Here is a 15,434-nt window from a genome sequence, read left to right as displayed (position 1 = left end):
AATAAAGCTATGACACAGTCATGACACGTCCCACCTTCTTATTTTGACAGGAAATTTAAAACAAGTTTTAATTAAAAGACTGCTTAATTTTGTTACTTGAGCACGCCTGCAATATTAATATTCTTTTTGTCTGACATTTCAAATACCTTTCTCATTGTAATTTTCTCAACTAAAAGGGGTTGAAAGCAGCAAAGAGCATAAATTATATCTTGTGTTACAGTTTAAACCTTGAGGTGTGAAAGTTCTCCCAAATGTACCTTTTCAAAACCTCTTTTGTATGTGGAAAAAGTAGCATTGATACATATTGTAGTTGGATAAAAAACATGCGTATTATACCTTTCAGCTCATTCGYTTTCATTATGAATGGCAAATATTTAGTTTTTGTTTAATGAATCACGTAGTGCTTTCTGCACATCCTGGAAGGAGTTACGAGGAAAATCTTTCAGCACAGCAGGATAAGACTAAGGATATAAAGCGAAAAGGAGGGGTGGGGGGGGGAGGAAGGCAAGGTCTTTCTGTAATTCCTGTCTTTTTTCCAATGTATTTAAGTGTCATCTTTACAGTACTGACTGTTGGGAAGTTGCAGGGCACTCCTACCGAATCGGCCATTCGGACGTTATCATTTTGGCTCATAACAGCCAGTGGCGGCAGCAGCAGAGGCTCTTGTGGTGAGGCCGTTGTCTAAGGAGCTGTGTGGAGCAGAGCCTGTCTCTCCTTTGCGTATCTCATATATCTGGTGTCAAATGGCAGGAGCGCCACTCAGCACTCGGAAACAAACACAGCACTTGAAGTATCAATGACAGGGAAAGCACGACCCCAGGGACAGAGGGTGGGAGCTTTTGCTGGGCTGAAGCTGTACGGAACCTAGCAAGGGAAAGACTGGAGATGGTGAACACTTTCATCAACCTAGTGGCAATTCTTCCAAGGAAAAGAGCAGTGAGTTGAAGGTGACCTTGTCTGTTTAAAATGAGAGCTGAGCAAGAAAATCAGTTCATTGACTGAATTTGAGGAGAATTTCCCGCACATCAGATGCCCTGGGTCTCTTAAACAGTGTGAACTCTGATGGGATGAATGCTAGTTACACAGTGACATGGGGAGGATAATATGCATCCAAAATRGGGAAGTTTTCTCTTTATTATAGAGCTGGAGTCTGAAAGTATTTAGCAGGGCTTGTGAGCCTGTCGTCAYATTATTCTTCCAGCACCTCTGCTTTCCCTGGGTGTTTGAGAAGAAGGGTGTCTTCTGCATCCCAGCTCCCACTGAATTGTAACAGCAGCAGAAGGTGGTGGAAGCAGTTCCCTCTCCCAGAAGCAAGCTGGTAACTTGCTTCCGAAAAGGGCTGTGCTTCCTACTCAGTTTCTGCTTATTAGGAGTTGAGCAAGAGCAGGGAGCTGTTGGCACTCGCCAAGGTGTGATGGTGTCAGTGGGCACACATGTCTCTAGCGGCAGCAGCAGCCTCTCTGGGTCGCTTTAGGCTTAGGAACCACCACCATGTCCTGCTGCGGGACAGGCTCCTGTCATGTTGGGGATGACAGGGAAAAATTCCCTGCGACATCTGAGCCAAACTGCACATATTTTGGATGCCTCCACTTAGCATCTTTGCATATGGACTAGCGCCTAGGTTGTAGGTTAATAYGCTTGTCTTTACCTCTTGTCTTCTGGACTGTGGGCAGTAAAAGAAGTTGTGAGTGTCTCCTGCTTACATTCACCTTATATGAAGATGTGGCCCTCGGGTGCAGGAGGAAATAGTGCCCTAAAACCCTGAGAGAGCTCCAACTGCTAAGCTGTTTGACGAAAAGCAAGATTTTTTTTCTACTGCTGTTTATAAGAGATAGGCCTGTCYTCTATGGTTTATGATACAAAAAACTGCAGTACTAAAAGTTCAGAGASCAATGGTATCTACCTCCCTGAAGCAAGATTTGTTTGCTTGATGTAGAGAGCCCTAGGACACAGCTCTCTGTGAATCTCATCCCTGCCTAACTTTCCTTCTGCTTTGTACAGGAACCCTGGGCACCAGCTGGCCTTGGGGATTGTTGTAAGGATCATCTGAATACGAGTTAGACGGTGTGAAGCTCCATGTCGCTGTGCGGAAACATTTTGTGAATTCCGGTCCCAAGTTGCAGGAGCACTTTGGAAAACRCTTTGTTTTCTTCTAAGTCTCATTTCAAAGGTGATTCAGGAGCCTCTGCTGAACAGGGATGTGCACTTTCTGATTTACAGACAATCAGCACTGTTGGAAAATAATTCTCAGGTTTTGTTCTGGTGTAACTGTTCTTAGTATTGCTATGTAATACTTCATCTTGATACTAAATCTGCAAGTACTCTTTATTCAGACCTTCCCATCRCATATTATACCAGTGCATTTGTATAAAATCCAAATAACACAGTAGAAAAATCTTGAATAAATGAATTGAAAATTGTCATGAAGGTAAATATTAGGAATGTTCCTTAAAGAAACACRAGTTTCAGGACATGAGCTTTCTTAACCTTTTTTTTTTCTAGCCATTCATTAACCTGAGTAATATTTAAGGAAATATGACCTTTTTCTCCTTGACCAAAAATCTGAGTAGTGTTTCCAAATCTTGCTCCAACTATTCAGCATGACCTCACTGCCCTAGTAGGAAGGTAGAACTTCCTAGGTGCATCATGGAGCCCATAATTAGTCAGTAAAAAGTCCTTGGTTCGAGCAGGTTTTCCTGGTTTTCTTAGCACAGCCGAGAACTCCAGCTGAGAGATGCAAATATGTAAAAGATGTTTACAGTTACTTTTATCTGTGAAGAGATAAAAATAAAAACTGAAAAATGTAGCAGTTTATTGCAGTTACTTGGGGCTAAAAAGTATARTTGAAGCCTTTTAAAATCTGTTTTTCCTGTAAATCTTTCTCACTTTGAGCAGTAAATCCATTGTTTTTCCTCATGGAGATCTTTCCAGGTCTGCAGTTCAAAGTGCAGTTCCACAGACCTTTTCTAGCATCTTAAATGGTGCCTAAAACTTTTACACAGCAGAAGATCTTGCATTCCTAGGATTGTTCAACAGATCAATATGTAGCTCTTATTTTAGCCTGCATGTATTTATTCTGGGTGACGTATAAAAGATACCCTACAGAGAAGAAAAGGAACCATCTGAATAACCTTATTTGGAAAAGTAACTATGGAAAGACATACCTTTGAGCTTATTTATACAGCCTAATTAGAAAGTAGTCACTTAAAGCATAAACTGAATCAAATAACATGAGAGGCTGTCTAATGAGCACTGTCACATCTGTGCATATGAAGTTCTTGACACTCTGGAGTGACTCAAAATGAGTCTGGCACTCTGCTGCTGAAGCATCCTTCTAAGCAGAAATACAAGAGATGTCTGTAGCATCATGGGCTGATACCCCAACTCAGCAGTTTCATTTTGTCCCTTGGCACACTTCAGAAGCAGGAAACTTGTCAGATAGCAACTCAAACGCAGCCCGACTCATTAGCACAGGTCCCTGATGCAACATCAATTGGGCAAGCAGCAACTTCACTGCTCTGAGCTCCTAAGCATCTTCAGCTTGATAAATCAATATATAAAACAAAGGTAATTCTAACTGGGCAGTACTTAAGATCTCATAGCAGCTATTTAGCTTAATTCATGAGCCAGCAGCCTGTGAGCCTGGCAACGGTCAGCCTGCAACACCCCCCCTCCCCACACACACACACACACATACGGTTGTTCAAAATGTGTCAGATAGTCTAGACTTGGTCTGTATGTGCAGGTGTCCCAGCTGTACATGGGGAAAAAGCTGCTGTTTGAGAAGGTTCTTTAAGGGGAAGCCAGCCCTGGATTTTACACATCTTTCCTCAGTTTGCATGTGCTGTCAAACATTAYCTGATTTGGGAGAAATTCAGGACATACTACAAAATTCTGCTGCTTTTATTCTGTTTTGGACTGTAACTTCAAATATAACTTTGAAACTATATGTTGTGAAGAAAGTCTGCAACAACCTAAGGTGATCAGTGCAAGGTTTATGTTATGTTATTTTATGTTGTGTTTGACTACTGTTCTTTCTAGGTACTCATGTTGCTATTTCTATTTCTGATGCTCATGTTCTGTTTCTGGATGTTCGTGTTGCTATATGTTGGGATCATTACTGCTTTGTGGATACCCCTGGGATCTGACTGCTTGAGCACAACTTGGTCTGCAGTAGGAGTCTGCCAAGTGTGGCCATGGATATTTGTAAGGAGCCTGCAAAGGGACTTGWCTTTTTGATTCTACTGGGTAGGGTCTGGGCTCCAGGAGTCATGGAGGTAAAGCAGGATCCATCGCAAAGATGTGCGGATGCAGGGAATGTGATAATTTTTTACTTTGGACAGATACGAGATGTATSAGACACTTGATTTTGGAGTGCTGTGTGGCTCCTAGCTTAGTTGACCTTCTCMGAGTAAAAACTGGCAACACAGGAAATGTTGAAATTCCCTCTCCTAGGAGCAAGCCTAGGGTGGATGGGGAGCAGCTGTCTCCTCCTTGCTACCGAAGCTGCAGAGGTGTGCAAGTTAGTCCAACCAAAAATTGCTCCTTCTAGAGTTAAAACAGGAAGAGTGGCAGGGAGTTCGATGGAGAGTTTTCAGATTTCCTTTTCATTTTCCAGGAGTCCAGAAGCTTGGCTCTGAGTCKGTAATTAGAGGAATTGTGAGAAATCCTGTAGTAAATGATCAAATCCAAATGCACATCTTTGAATGCTGCCAGTTGTACTGGGGACCCACTTAGTAATCTACAAGTCTTGGAGCACTGCAGAAATTTACTAATTAGCTTCAGCTTTTCAGTGTGTGGAGAACATATTGCTCTTAATGGGTTTCATAGCACTTTCACAACTGTACCGTGTCTGATCTTTTTTTCTTCTTTTTGGAGGCTTGATTGCTTTGACTGTTGTCTCCAGAATTTGGAGATCTTGTTTTTATAGTGCTTCTTAATAGCTGCTGCTCAGATTAGTTGCAAGCAATGCAAACAGAGCTACCTGTCTCGCTGAGCTGGCAGGGCAGTTATGAACTAGTGCACTGGGAACCCCCTGTGACTAAGAAGTGTCCCTGCTGCTCCAGAGGTAGCCACACTGAGGTGGGAAGCACTGGGTGCTACAGTGCTAAGGCAGAGAAATAGTGGTGCCTGAGCCCCTTCTGCTGCCTGCAAACAACCACAACACACTTCTGATTGGGAGTGCAGTTAAAACCCAATAAAACATGATTTCTGTGTAAGAAAAAGCAAGTGTGTGATGGGGATGAGTAAGGACTGAAGTTTGAAATGGAGAGGAAGATTTGAGCAGAAGCCTCTGCCCCTTGACCTCTTAACTGTGAGGATCTGTAGGGAACAGACTGCAAGGATTAGGCCCAGTTCTGTGCTAGCAGATGAAGAGCAGGGACACCTTCTGCTTCCTGACCGTGCCCTGTTGGGTGTAAGGCACCAAGGGAAGCCTGCTTTGAGGGACTTCTTTTAAAGGAAGGATTTTTTTTGCAGGGCTTGGGGATCTTGTGGTGAATTGATTGCTATTTGAATAAACAACTCTTTCTGTTCTTTAAGTTTTATTTTTAGGTAAAACACATGATTTTGTCAGGTACAGTTTTAGTCCCCTCAAGGAGCAGAGAAAACCTTGGGTCAGATTCATCAGAAGGGATAACAGATAGTTTTCAGGTGTTGCATTCTAATGAATAGCTGGCTCTTATTCATTATTTATCTACCTCAGAAGTTTAATGAATAGCTTGGAAACTAATTATTGAATTTCTGTAATTGTGGAGAATAGTGTTTCAGAAACTGCAGATCACTGAGTACTATAGAAAAGTTTCTAAGTATTCGCTTGCATTTAAAAATAACCCTACTTGGACCATGCCTGTCCTCATTAATTAATTTATTTACTTTTAATGACTTCCTGTCACCATTTAAACATGAAGATCTTCCCAGGAAGATGGGCACAGAGTGAGTTCAGGACAGCCATAAATCCAAGAGCTTCCATGTAGAAGCTTTACAATTTGTAGCTGTAACAGCATACAATACCTTGATACATGTGAGATGAATTAGGATTTTGGCAAAGCTTATTGGTAACATAGTTAAGTGGTTTCTGCCCCTCTTAATGCCCTGAAAACATCATTCTAGACATAGGGCTGTGACATGCGCTATGGTGGATCCCCATGTTGGTTCTCCTTGTTGCAGGTCAGGTCCTGACTATTCGAAACCCTCGGCAGGGAGATTTGCGTAGCTGGAGCTGTTCCCATGGGGAAGTTTATAGCTTGGGGACTGGGCAGCTCTTTAAGACAGAACACTGTTGTTTGCTTAAAGCAAGGCACAGAGCGAAGCAAAAAGGGCAAGAGAGGGGGAAGATGTTGGGGTACAGGAGGAGGTCTCTGTGTGTCCTGCCTCCCTCTCTGTGCAAGGCAGCCTGGCAAGTACCAAACACAGTGGTAGCCTTTAACCATTTGTGCTCCTTGGGATTTCTTGCTCCCCTACCAGTGGCAAAAGCACTGATATAAGTTGGTTTTAGCTTCTTCACAGCCAACACGGCAAGTGCTAAATGACTGCAGGTGTATTTCCAGTAAGGTGCTTGTTTTGAACTGCTGCGCTTGTGTTTCTGGCAGTCTAATGAAGAAACTAGATAAGAAGAAATGCCTATTGTGGGCATTCCAGAGCCCTGTCAGGAAGCAGCAGCACTGTCATGTAGTTGGTCATAAAAAATCAAGGCAGCTCAGTTGGACAGGAGTCAAGTAGTTCTAATTCTTGATACTGCCAGAAAATATTTGGAAGAAAAAAAAAGGATGGGGGGCAAGTTGAAAGATAATTATAATTTTACTTATCAAGGGATTTTAAGAGAGTATGCAAACACAGTGGTTTAAACAAATATTTTTTCAATTATTAAAAATAATTATTTTTATTTTTTATAAAACCTTTTGTGACTTTCTAAGTTGCAGAACCTTTTCCCTTCCAAAAAATTCCTTCCTCTGGGGGGTGAGCATTTGCAGAGTTGGGGCCCTCATGAAAAGCTCTCATCCACAAACCAGAGTTGTGCACAGAAGCCTACTGTGGTAATCAGCAGATTCATCTGGGGAAAAAATAGAGCTGAGCTATTTATTTATCTTTAATTATAAGTGGTTTAACAAGGAGAATAGACTTACAGTTGCTACTGAACTTAAAAAGACTGTGATTTGTGCCAGCTAAAAATTAATTAGTAAGGAATTTTTAATTCCAACTTCCCAGGCCAAGAGTTTCTTCCCTGATAAATATGTCCCCATGGAGTGCAGTTATGAGATCAGATTAGAAGAAAAGTAAACTTTGTATCGCATAGAGCAATTCAAAGAGTGCCTGAAATGATTTTGTGTGGCAGAGTAACCTCAAAGCTCCTCAGGCTGGGGACTTATCATGCCCAATGAAAGAATGCAAGGTCCCTTAGTACCACTAGAAAACTTTGAGGTGGAAAAACATTAATAGCTTTTTAGTGCTTAGTATGTAATTGCTCCCCTCTAATTGTTTGAACCCAGGATGCTCTGATAGCTAAAACCACCCATTTCGGAGATCACCAAATTGTCCTCTTCCTCTCGACCACTTCGAACAGAAGGGCATGGAGCACTTGTGATAAAATCCATGTAAGTGGTTTCTTATTATTTAAACCTCACTCACCCAGTCTTTCTATATGTTGGCATTTCTGAGCTCAAGAAATACTGTGAGGAAGATTTAGAATTTCACTATGAYGGACAAGTGGGAACACAGTTAAGGTTTAAGCTATTTGCATGTTTAAATACTTTTTTTTTGGTTCTCAAAATTCCAGTTGACAAAATTCAAACACTTTTGCCTCAGAAAAGGTTTGCAGTACTAGGAACAAGATAAGAGAATTAAAAATCATTGTGTATTGTGACTTAGTCTTTACATTTGTACAATCTAGAGTTCTAAACAGAATAGGTATTTTTTTCCCGGGTTCGTCTTGATTCAATAAAATCTATGAAAATTACTAAGAAATTTAGTGACTTTTTGTTCCCCTGAAAATCATTCACTGATCTTGCTATTCCTCAGGAACATTCATCATGATGTTTATAAGTCTCAGTGGACAGAAAGCACAGAAATAGTTTTGTTGGTTTATGTGCCAACATATCAGTGTTGTGTTGTAAAGATTATAGATAATTTAAAGAAATAAAATTACATCAGAGTCAAGTTAGTGTTGTAAATAGCCTGAGCAAATAGTTTGATATTTAAGCTGGAAGCAAATAATGGTCCTAATGCTAAAGTGTGAAAAAGCCTAATGCTGCCAGTGGAAGTATGTGGTGATGACCCCTGCGTGAGTAATGACAGGTCCTTGGAGAGGAAATCTTGGAAGCTGCAGAAAACCTGGAAAAAGGTTTCAGTGAAGTGCCCATAGGATAACATTCACGATGTGTGTGCCAAAATATATTCCATTTTATATAAGGAAACAAATTGATTTTCATGTTATATAAAGGCCTCTTGAGATGTTACCTTCATAGATTTTTTTTTTTTTTGGAGGGTGGGTGGGAAGGGGGTGATTTTATCTCCAGTATTTTTCCCTGAATTACCCCTTTATGGTATTTTTCAAATGGTAGTTCAATTTTTACAGTAGTAACAAAGATTGCAGCGGCAGTCTAAGCAAGAACCCCATGCATTATGGACAAGAGTAAAGATAGAAAGAAGTGTAACATAAATTTGTTACAAGTGACAAGCCCAAATGGAAAAATCCTCTAAGAATCAGCGGCCTCTGCCAGCTTTTATATTTCCTTTAAACTTCAAAATACCTTTGTGGGCTCCCCAGAAATCTTGTAGTCACAAGCTTCAAGCCTCGACTAAAATGAATTTTGCATAGCAAAGAGCTTCCTATTTTGAGTAGGAAACTTTTGAGACGGTTATTTTTCTAAATGAGAGAATGTAGCAAGACTAAATGCATTTGTGAGGGTGTTCTGCATAGCTTGTTCCTACTTTTAAATAGCTGCTTTATGTTCAAGAAAAGTAATGAATCTAGAAGGAAAAAAAAAAAAAAGAAAAAGGAGGATTTCTTCAGCAATATTCCTGAAGCTTCTCAGTCTTTCAGCGAATATTAAACTATGTAACATTCTGGACTTACTTTTTATGTGTAATAATTGGAATGTTTTTATCCTGCACTGTCAGCAAGTCTTTTAGATTATTAGTACATGTAGAATTTGCTGTTCAGATCCTCTCTTCTGTCTTTCAAAACCTTTCTTAACAACCTGAGAGTTTTGTAATGCGATCTGATAATGTATAGTAGGTAGCATCAGCTATGTGTGAAAGCAGAGCAAAAATAACCCATTAATCATTAAAATAATCAAAACAAGTTGCATGGCTCTGGCATTACGGTGCGGAAAATATAATCAGTCATCTCAAAACCATATGAAAGGGTTGATGTTCCTGATACTTAATGCTTTGCTCTGGGAATGCTCTAGTATTGTGGACTGCTAAGTTCTCAAAGAGTTAAAGGAGATGAGGATATATATATATTTCTAGTAATGCTGGCCAGGCTGGTAGACCTTGGCACATAGTAGATGACTTTCCTCTTTTATTTCAAATAAAAGTATTGTACTAAATACAGTGTTTAAATGAATCAAATGAAGCTTCAAATTATATAAAAGCTGAATAATTATTTTAGATTAAATTGCAGCTTTCACTTCTGCCTTTCTGGCCTAATTCAGTTTTAACGTTCCTCTAAGCCCTGGTGTCCCTGCTGTGTACTTGGGTTGCTTGAAGAAACTGAGGGTTAGTGTCATTTTCTGATATGTGTTCAATGAAGGCAATTTTGATAGTCCCAAGAGAGCTAGAGGAGGAAGTTGTKCAACCTGTGGAAAGCAGAGCTGGACCGGCGCTGCTCTCTGCAATCGGATACTCTGGAGAGCCTCCGGCCGCGCTCGCGGCGCCATAGCAGGTGCCCTGCTTGGGAGCCCCATGGCCCTGGCGAGCTGCGGCGAGCGCTTCCCTGCCGCTGCTCTCCGCCTGCTTCTCCCCCTCCCTGGCATCCCGCAGGTGGGGACTTCTTCATCCACCTTTCTTTCCAGATACTTAGGAAAAGTTCAAAGTCATCACAAGGACTATGATTCGGGCATGTTTTAACTTTAATTTGAATTTAAAATGCAAATTATATTTGAAAATGTAAATATTTTAGCCTTAACTCTGTATTTGCATTATACAGGTTCTAAAAAGTAACTTTTCATTACATGGTAATGTACAGGTAACTTGAAGCTTTCCTTTTCAGGTACATTTTGGAACAAGAATCTTTATCCAGTAGGATTTGGCTTGGTTAGTGTGAATTTCCTTGGCAGATTTAAGTAAAAATTGTAAATGTACTTGAGAAGTTCATTATCTGATACTTCAAGATTTTGCTAGTGAGCCAAATCTTAGAGTTAATTCTTTCAGGTAGAGTATTGTAAGGGGGTTAATGTCAGAATCCACTGGGGGATTGATGGATTTGTATGAAGAAATATGAACAATAATTGTGCAGATAATTGTAATAATAATTTTTTTCTTGGCGTGCAGCTCTTTTTTTCTCTTCCTGCTTGCAACCTATTATTACTTCTAGAGAAAAATCTTTTTCTGCACAAAAGGTATGAATTGTCAATCTGATATTAAGGATGGACTATTTGCGTTATACAACAAACACTGCATTTTAGGGGACAGCTCTTCTATAAAATTCCAATTAAGAGTAAAGTACAAAAAAGAGATGTAATTGAAAAACAACCACCCACATGTTATAGTGGGAGTGATCCAAGACATTTGGAAATGGTGTCTCGCTGCTCTTCTCTGAAAGAGCTTCCATGTTCTCGAGATGAAAAAAATGTGTCTTAGGAGGTTTTGCCCTTGCCCGTTTCCCTTTGGCTCTCCATAGAGCATGGGCAGGCTGAGATGCTCTTCAAAGTCAATTAGCTCAGCTTTGTGGGAGGAAAAGTTTGCCTGCAAGGGTATGGGATGTAAGGAGGGTGCTCATCTCACCCAGGGAGGGTATTCATTATTTGCAGTTGTTAAGACCTGGCCTGTGCTCTTTCTGCTCAGCCTTTACATCAGAGGGTGCTGATTGTGGAGGTAGCTCTGTATAGAGCAGTACAAACTTCACTTTCTTTCAGAAGGAGAAAATTGAGTAAGGAAGGAATGTAAATGGCAGGAGAGGGAAGTGGGGATAGTGGCTAAACAAACAATGTGAAGTGCTCATAGTTCAGGCTCAAAGTTTATGCTGTGATTTCACAGCAGGAAGGAGATTTCACTGAATCTGCATGCTTAGGAGTTAGCAAATGATCCTCTGTCTTTCAAACAAACAAAATAAATTTCTATCTTTGAGTTGAAATTCCCAGTGAACTGTGTGATGAGCTTTCCACTTGGCTTRGACACAGAGACTGTGGGGAATGGTCCCCTTGAGCTGTGTTCATATAGGCACAGTGCCCCCGCCACAGTATTCTTAGTTTTGCTCATTTGTGTTTTGTTTTAGTCTAGAATAGGATAAAATTCTGCTAAAGTAAGATTCATTTAGTACATTTAGTTAGATCAAATGATCAGTTTTAGTAATTATTTCATATTCTATATGTATAGCCTCCATTTTTTGCCAGGTTTTGCTTTGTGGGGTGCATAACTGGCAGAAGGTTCATTTCAGGTTCATATATAGTTTGCATGGGCCTCAGTGGGAAGCCACGTCTTGTCCTACTGCAAAACTTAATTAGTTAAAACATAGAGGTTTTGTAAAATTATTAAAAGATATGCAACAACATTTGGTTGCAAAGAATAGTTTATAATTTAAATTCTTCTGTTAAGATTTGCCCATCAACGTGTGTACAGATGGATTGCACTGGGTGACTCCTGGCAGAGCCGGTGGACGTCTTGCGACTTGCACGAGTCTCAAGTTGGCTCTTCTGAGTGTCAGTTGTTTTCCCTCTGCTTCCAACAGCCCCTTCATTTCCTGCAAAACTGTCAAAGCCCCAGCCAGGGGAGCGTGTCCTTTGGAGGCAGATGGGCATTGACTTCGGTGGCTCTACCTCTCAGACTTGAAATGTGCCTGCTTGTGAATGGGCYGTAAATGCTGAGGCAAAAGGGTGCTGCTGTGATCCCGAGTGAGCTGTGGACATCCTGCTGTGTGTGTGTGCGYGCGCGTGTGTGTATGGGGGTGAAGCTGCTGCTTGTCCTGCACAGCAGCGGGCTGGCCGGGCTGCTGGGCCGCTCTGCGCACTGCGGCTCCTCTGCTACTTCCTTTGTCATTGGGTTGGTGCTCTCAAAAAATAGCTGTGTGATTTTATACCTCGTCTGCTCCAGAATCGTCAGAAAGTTGTGTTCCTTCAGGGTTTGCAGAGGGTGGATTTCTTATTTGATGGAAATATTTTATGTTTTCAATATTTCATATGCATTTTTCATATATGAAATGATACATTTTTATTTAAGGAACATTTATTTTTTATCTCTACATGGAATCAAAAGAACRAATCAACATGAAATATTTGGCAGTATGTTCCTGTTTCTGGGGTGTATTGCTCCTGGAAGGATGATTTCTGGTACCCTCTTCAAGGCAGCCTCTGCAGCAACTTCTAGAGTGCTTTTTAGCCTAAGCAAGGCTTGCTCCTGAGCTCCCTTAGCTTTGCTCATCTGCTGGGCTTTGCTGTGGATGCCAATCTCAGCAGTTTAAACAGGCTAAGTGAACAAAGATAACACACCGTTTTGGAATGGGTTGGAAGCTAGAAATTAAAGGGCTAAGACAACGATGACCCTTTCTGTGTCCAGGGGCTGTGTCAGAGGCCAAAATGGTGCTTTAGAAACTGACWCAGAGCAAGGGAAACGAAACAAAAAATTGGCCCCAACAGAGCAGATTCGGAGAGGCAGCTTGACCAAAGTCTGAGTTTCCTTCCATTAGACAAAATGGGAGGAACTGTCACCTTCTTCTCTCTCTCATGATGCTCTTGAGTTTTTCAGGCTCTGTTTTGCAGATGAATGAAGCTACTTGTCTCATTGCTGTGTAGGTGCTACAGAAACTTAGATTATTGCCCCTACACACATGCTGTTGTCCCACTTTAGCTGATTCTTATTGCTAGTGACTTACAAGAGAGATGCCAGTAAAGAAGAACATTATTTTTTTTTCTTTGCAGATGTTAGATATGCGTACTTACTCTTCTGTGGTTCTCCCCTATAATTTCTTTTGAAAAGTGAGGCTCTATTGTACATGGCGCTGTTGTAGCCTTGTGGTGTTTCACTATCTTCTTTCTCGTCTTCCAGGAAAGTAAATTGAAAAAATGTTTCCATTTAGTAATGAAGAAAMAGACAAACTAAATGACAATTATGTGTATTTAGAGTAGGTTTATAAAAATCTCAGGAACCTTTAACAATGAAGCAAAACATTCTAGCCCTTGATAATTGGTAGTATCTGGGATTCCAGGGCCAGGGTCCTGCCAAGCGCTCACGTGAACGATCCGTTATGGGGCGAAGAGCAGGAGTGTTGAGGGAGCCACTGAGGGGCAGTGGCCTCGCAGCTTTGGGGATCGAGGCCCCTTTGGAGGAGCCAGACACGCAGCCTGGTCAGCTGTTTGCTCCTGAGCGATGAGGAAGGGCCAGCCTTTCTCTGAGGGGAGCAAGCCGCTGGGCTTGCACAGCTTGCAGCAGCCCTGCTCGTGTTTGGCGCTTGCCAGTTAGTGCAAAGTGAGGGAGAGAGTTTGCAGGGATGGCACAAACCTGCTTCGTGGTGCCGCCTTGCTGCCCAGGCGCTTGTGCCAGAGGCTGTGAAGGCACCGGCGTTGGCGCCCAGTGACATGGACCCTCCCCGGCGACTAGGATGGAGCAGCAGGCCAGCGGTATTCCTGCTTCTGCCTCCCGTGTTCCCTGCTCCTCCACTTGGTCCATTAGCTGGGAACGTTTCCTTTGGACTGAAATGGCTTCTGACTCATCACTGGTGAAAAACTTTGCAACCTTTTATGCCAATACCCCAGGGCTTCCAAGCCTTCTGTAACTGAATACTTAATATTTAGGAACAAGAGTGACTTAACCAAATGGGCAAGTCTGTAAGTTTAGCTGTGACCTCCTTGAATTTATATGCATTTTGGAAATAAAGGTTGAAATATTCGTGATGCTACTGTATCTTCTCCTAATGTATTCCACAATCTCTGTTCCTCCCTCAGATGCAGACAGCAGATAATCAGAAATGATCTTTTGTTTTCCCTACATAGGTAATTGGAACTGAGGACCCTCAAATCAGCCCTCCAAGACTTTATGCTCACGGTAAAGGACAACCACTAGCACAGCAAGATGTAATCCACCTTGTCAGCAAGCTGCTGGGGCAAACACAATATATGGTATGCTTCACAGCTGAAATATTGGTGACTGGAGTGTAGGGCGTGGAGTAACCCAGGTTCCCATGTATGAGTTTGCTCAGGTACCAGGAGTGGTATAGGAAAGCATAGGGCTGGTGCCCTAGGAGGGTGGTGTGTTCCCTGCTCGGGCCTAGCGGCCACCCTTTYGTGCTGAGTGCTAACGTTACGTTTGGATCCGTGGGCTGAGTGGGCAGCCCCAGCACCTGCCACGGGCCGGGCCACAGGGTCAGGCAGCCCAGGGTGCATGACGGCCGTGTGCTCCAGCGCATACTCCCTGTGACAGCTGATATTTTCAAATCAGATGATGGCTCAGCACAGAGACGAGGAGCTGCAGGAGAGGCGAGCGTGGCACTCTGTGGAGGTTTCGTGGCCCCTTGCTAGCTGCCTTGTGCCCAAGGGTGCCCTGTGGAAGGGGGATGTTGTATGAAACCTCGCAGTCCCACAGCCCAGGGAAGGCAAGAGAAGCGTGTGGGGTTCGTTGTCCATCAGGGACAGCTCAACCCCCTATGCTTCTCTCGCCCCACCGGGGGCAGCTTCGTGCCCGGCCGCGCTGCCCGGGGGCTCTGGGGGGCGCGGGGCGGGTGCGGGGGGTGCGGGGGCGGGGGGGGGATGTTGTGAAGCTCTCGCTAGCGCTGCTTGTGGTCACAGCCAGGCAAGCTCACATCCCATCTGGATCGCGCTCACTCTCTCCCTTCTGCTTTTCTACCATAGAGTTGCACTGGAAACAGAAGATAGAGGGAGTGTAGGAGCTCGCCATCTCCAAGCGATCTACATTGGGAAAAAACATGGAGTCCGCTCCGGCAGCCCCCGATCCAGCAGCTAGTGAGCCGGGCAGCAGCGTCCCCGAGGCGGCTGCCAGCGCCAGGGACACGCCGGTGACCGTGGAGCCTGCCCGGAAAAGCGACGCGCCGGCCGCCGTGCGCAGGCAGAGCTACGYGAGCAGCGGCAGCAGAGGTGGGAGCGCGGGGGAGGGCGCCGGGCAGCGGGGCCGCGGGTGGGTGGGCAGAGCGCGAGGGGGGYGAGGGAGAAGGGGGCAATCGCAGCCGCTTCAGCCCCTGCCCTGCTGTGGCGCCTCCCGGCGCGTGGGCCAGCCGCGCTCCTGCCCCCTGCGAAACCTCCCAAACTTTTATCCCCGCTTTTAAT

General features: G+C 43.3%; 1 long non-coding RNA gene across 1 annotated transcript in view; it reads left to right on the top strand.

Annotated features, from left to right (window-relative positions):
* The window catches only part of LOC112958872, a 51,831-nt gene extending 36,680 nt beyond the window's left edge, over positions 1–15,151 (top strand). The window contains exons 3-4 of the long non-coding RNA XR_003251517.1: positions 14,148–14,273; positions 15,003–15,151. This is a non-coding gene — a long non-coding RNA (uncharacterized LOC112958872). The remainder of the gene's footprint in view (positions 1–14,147; positions 14,274–15,002) is intronic.
* Positions 15,152–15,434: the final 283 nt, after the last annotated feature.

Source organism: Nothoprocta perdicaria, unplaced genomic scaffold (assembly GCF_003342845.1).
Source record: "Nothoprocta perdicaria isolate Ctin4 unplaced genomic scaffold, notPer1 scaffold_113, whole genome shotgun sequence".
NCBI lineage: Eukaryota > Metazoa > Chordata > Aves > Tinamiformes > Tinamidae > Nothoprocta > Nothoprocta perdicaria.
The sequence above is the reverse complement of the archived record's forward strand: the minus strand, read 5'-3'. Positions and strand labels throughout refer to the sequence as shown.